Source organism: Echinops telfairi, unplaced genomic scaffold (genome assembly GCF_000313985.2).
Source record: "Echinops telfairi isolate 266 unplaced genomic scaffold, ASM31398v2 ScPeMD7_36;HRSCAF=134, whole genome shotgun sequence".
In the NCBI taxonomy this organism is placed as follows: domain Eukaryota; kingdom Metazoa; phylum Chordata; class Mammalia; order Afrosoricida; family Tenrecidae; genus Echinops; species Echinops telfairi.
Window position 1 is genome coordinate 3,436,324 of NW_022103934.1, and position 5,047 is coordinate 3,441,370.

General features: G+C 53.1%; 1 long non-coding RNA gene across 1 annotated transcript; it reads right to left on the reverse strand.

Moving 5' to 3' along the window:
- Positions 1-6: 6 nt before the first annotated feature.
- LOC123521683 lies at positions 7-4,528 on the reverse strand. The gene is made up of 4 exons (XR_006680068.1): positions 4,142-4,528; positions 3,355-3,462; positions 2,500-2,683; positions 7-2,250 (listed from the first exon to the last, which is right to left on the reverse strand). It is a non-coding gene; the product is annotated as an uncharacterized LOC123521683 (long non-coding RNA).
- Positions 4,529-5,047: the final 519 nt, after the last annotated feature.

Consider the following 5,047-nt stretch of genomic DNA (forward strand, 5'->3'; position numbering starts at 1 on the left):
CTTTTGATGAGGATTCCTCTAGGGTCTCTTGGACCAAACTGTTCAGTAACAGGAGCTGGGATCATCCAGTTCTGGCCTGGGGGCCAAGGACATAAGCAGTCACACAAGCCACTTCCTCCTCTTGCCCCTGCCCCACCTTCTTCCTTTGCTGCACCAGGGGGAGAGACCGCTTGCTGGCCTGGGTCTGGAATGGCCTGGAGCAGGCTTGTCGGACCTCAGGCACTAAGCAAACAACAAAGGGATGGAACAGAAGCAGCATCAAACACCTGATTAAGCCAATTCACTGGCTGTCCAATGAAACCACAACTCCAACCTCCCAACCAAGAGCCAAATCTCAGCCTACGTCTCTCACCCCAACTTCTGCTGGTGCACGAGTGTCCAACCTGCCCCTTACCCAGGTTGTGTCCCCTCACCGTGAAACTCGAGCAGGGCACTCCAGAAGCAGTAACCCTGTCCTGCCCGGTAGTCACTAGGACACTCTGTTCTTCCCTCTCCTTGCTTTTTAAGCGAGGGCAAACTATAGTTGTGCGCCTGTGATCGGCTTATCTCACTCAGCTGAATGTCTTTGAGCTCCGTCCAAACTGTAGCACGGAGCAAGACACTGTTTCGCCTGTTGGCTGAGTTGTGTCCACTGCGGGTATGGCCATTTTGTTCATCCGGTCCCCCGTTTAATAGGCATTCAGGTGGTCTCTGCCATCTGGCTCCTGGCAAGACTGCTGCACCCACCACTGGTGTCCAAGCCTCTTTGGGGGGACTTTCTGCTTTCAAGCCCTTTGGGCTGGACTGAGGAGTGGAATTACTGAGTCATGGAGAGCCCTGGTGGTGCAGTGGTGACGAGGTGGGCTGAGACTTGACCCACAAGGCAAACTGGTTGGCAGTTGGAAACCAGCAGCAGCTCCTCAGGAGAAAGACTGGGCTGTTTACTCCCACAGTCTAGGAAACCCACAGGGGGTCGCTCTGACTCGACAGCAGTAAAGCTTATGGTTCTTCTAATGAGGTCCTAGTGATCGAATGAGACTGAATTCTAAGGTTTCAATATTGTTTGGAAAAGAGGAAGGCCCGACATGAGCTGGATTGACACGCAGCGACTGCATCAACAGTTCGGGCATGGGTACAATTGGGAGGCCGGCACAGGGTCACTATGGGCCGGAACCAACTCCATGACACTTAGTACGGTTTGTTCTCATTTCCAGTTTCTGAGGCACTGCCATGCTTTCTCCACAGCTGGACCATTCTGTAGTCTCACCACCTGACAGACGTGGGTTCCTTCCCCCCCACTCCACCCCCATTCTCCCACTTTCTTTGCCCATTGGAGTGGGAGCGAAATGGCATCTCATTGTGGTGACCTGGGGGCGCAGTGGTTAAAGCGCTCTGCTCCTAACTGAAAGGTTGGCGGTTTGCGCCCATCAGCCACTCTGACAGCGGAAGATGAGGCAGCCTGCCAGCTTGATGCTGCCCTACAAGGTTAAGCGGGGTTGGAGTCCACTAGCTGGCAGGGGCTTGATGGCTCATGATGCTGAGACCCTTCCAAGTGTTTGGTGGCCACTCGAATGTCAAAGTCTTCTGCCCATTTCTACGACTGTTATCTTTGCACGCTTGCCACAGTCTTACGGTTATTTGGACCACTGCAATCATGTCACCCTGCAGATGTTCTTCCGGTTGGTAGCTTGTCTTTTCATGTTGTTTTGTAAAATCTCTGGAAGAACAAATGTTCAGTTTTATGAGATCCTATTTTTTAATGAGATTTCTTGCTGTGCGTGCTTCTGTTTTAGCAGATGACAGCTAGGCCAGGCAGCACTGCCCCTACCTGCTCTTCTAAGGCAGGGGTGGGGAACCTTTTTTCTGACAAAGGGCCATTTGGATTTCTAGAACATCATTCGGGGTCCATACTGGTCAAAATATTTCGCTAAGTCACGTCTGTGATGGTTGGAACTGCTTCTCTTTGGTGAAGCGTGTGATGTTGACCTTGTATGGCCAGAGTCAGATGTTCCCCACCCGTTTTAAGCACTTTTGTGGGTTTGGTTTGCACCTCTAGGCGGATTCATGCTGAATTTGCTACGTGCGTATGCTGTGAGGTACGGACTGCATTTTCCCAGCACCATTTATTGAAGAGATTGCTCTTTCCCATCCAGGGGTGTTCGCAGCAACCACAGACGCGGGGTACCAGCCCTGGGAGGTTTCCTTCCTCGGTTGCCTTCACAGCTTCCCTCCTCCTCGGTTCATTGTCCCAGCATGCCTCTGGTTCTCCTCCTTCAAGCAAATAAGCAAAGGATCACATCAGCTTCTCATCTAAACGCCAGGCTAAAAGGCAAATTTACTAGAGGTTCAGTGCCTGTGACAGGTAGTCAGTCGCCTGTGGTCCCACTAACGCACAGCCATGGACTTCATGGTTTGAAACAACCCAAACTGACGTGGGTCTCCCTGGGGACAGTCCCTCCTGGAGGCTTGAGGGGACTGGTTGCCTTTGCCTGCCTTCTTGGCCCGTTGCCCCTGCCTCACCTTCCGTGAGCAGGACAGCAGTTTCCCGTCTTGCTCTGTCTTTGGCCCTCCTGCCTCCATCTGTAAGGGCCCTGTGGTGACCCAGGCCATCCAGCAGCCCGAGGCTCCTCGCCCCCTCGAGGTCCTCCGTGTCATCGCCTCTGTAAAGGCCCTCTGCCGAGGAACAGGCCAGTTTCATAAGGTGCTGGGAAAGAGAGGTAGGCAGCTTGTCCTTGAGAGGGCCAGGGACTGTCCTGCCCACCTCAACAGGGGTTGGCCAACCTTTTCTTGAAAGGGGCCCCGTGGTCAATGTTTTGACTTTGTGGACCCTCTGGGCTCTTTGGCCGGAGCCTGTTGCAGAGTTAAAACTCAGGGCCCCTCCTCCATGAAGCCCTGGGGATTGGACCACAGTGACAGAGGACTGGCCTGACCCCAGGGGGCTACCCCACTCGGCTTCCCCATCAACCCCAGGCGGGACTCCCAGGCCAGAGAGCTCACCCAGGGACACCGGCATTTCACATCATAATTCCCACACCACCAAAGTCTTTCCTGAATGAACTCTCTTTTATTAACTTGACGTGAAACAAATGGAATGTAAACCTTCCCTGGTGCAACTCCCAAGTGCTTACACTCCGGTGACGTGGACCTTTCTGGCGCCATGCCCCCATTCTCGTGGTCCTTTCCCAAATCATTCCACCACTGTGAATGTGAACTTAGGCCCCTAAACCACCCTCTGGCTCCCTCCCAACTGTTACACATATTTTCTTACGTCATGTAAGTGAGATCACACGTTCCCGCCTCGCCCTAAACCTCCCTGGCCCCGTTAGGCAAATCCCTGCCTTTGCTGCCCTTGGTCCTCAAGACCCCCTTCTCCACCTGGCAGACACAGGGCTCGGATGCTGCTTGTCCTTGTCACACTAGTTTGTGTGCCTCTGTCTCTCCGTCAGGTGGTGACGTTCTCAAGGCTGTCCTGACCCCACAAACCTGTGGATGGAAAGAACCAGAGCAACCAACCCCCCACCCCGCCACCAGTGCTACTCAGGTGGCTGGCATGCTGCTAGGGCTCGGGAAGCTTTGTCACTGGAGTTCCAAGTACCAGCAGGATCACCTGTGGTGGACAGGATCCAGGGGTTCCTCTAGGCTAAGACTAGGATGAAAGGCCGGGTGGGCTGTGAAAATTAGCCAGTGGAAACCTATGAATCATGCCATGTTTGGTGCAGCAGACCAGTGAGGGAGAGCAGATCCTGCCACCCTGATGGGCCTGAAGTTGCCAGCAACCGTGGTCACTGCTTCTGTCTGTTGCTCACAGGGGTACCCTGGGGCTACAGAGGTTCACATGAGCTGGCGTTTCTTCCCCCAGCCTCTAACCCCGCTTCTTACCCAAAGCAAAACACACACAAACTAAAGGCCAAGACCTTCCTACGGGATCCAGACTGGGAGAAAAATAACTCTAGGAGGAAGCTGACCCAGGTTCAAATCCCAGCTCTGGCACTTACTAAACACATGCACCTGGACAAGTTACGGCACTTCCCTTTCTCGAAGGACTACTAGGTGTCCACTTGCCGTGGATGAAAGGCCCCGATATAACCAGCCCTTGCTCACTCATGAGTCTTCTCTCCTCCACTGACCTCTCCTCAGCTCGTTGTCCCAGGCTCCAACCTACCTGAGAGGCCCTCCTTCTCCTGTGAGACCCTTCAAGTCTCCGCTGTAACTGCTGACCCGGCCACTCCAGGATGGGGTCTGGTCCTCCTGTGCCATGCCTAGCTGGCCAGTACTGACCTCTGTGGATATTAGGAGTCAGGAGAGTTAGGATTTCACAGCAGGGTCAGTCCGAGGGCACAGCTGCCAAATCACAGAAACGGAACAAAAAACGTCCACGTGGGAAGCTATTGTTTCCAGCTGTGTGCTTCCGAAGGCCCTGTTGCCAGCTGCTCTCGGTAACCCAGTGTTTCCCAAAGTGTGTGACAGCGCCCCCTGGAGGGCGCTGGGATGATCCAAAACTCAAAACCAAACTCAATGCCACTGAGTCGATTCTGACTCACCTTATAGGCCCAGAACTGCCCCTGTAGGTTTCTGAGACTGGACTCTTTGTGGGAATAGAAAGTCTCATCTTTCTCCCATGGAGTGGTTGGTGGTTTCGAACTGCTGACCTAGCGGTTTGTAACCCCCAAACTCAAGTAGCAGTACTATTTGACTCACTCTTAGAGTACACATTCTAGAACACTGTTTCCCAAAGTGGCCACTATGGAGGGCACTAGAGCGATCCTGGGAGGCTGCAAAATCAGATCCTTGCACTTTATCCTGCATTAGGACAAACATTTCTCATTGCCAGGGGGGAACTAAGCAAAGGTATTTTTTCTTTCTGGGTCACGGGCCGAGTAAGTTTGGGAACTTGTGTTCTGGAGATTCCAAGAGAGTTCATCTCTGACTCAGAGCAACCTTATCATCTTACATACTTTAGACGTATTGTGAGAACATACCAGTCCGTGGAGAAGGACATCGTGCTTGGTGAAGTGAAGGGGCAGTGGAAAAGAGAAGGCCCTCAATGAGATGGATGGACACTGTGGTT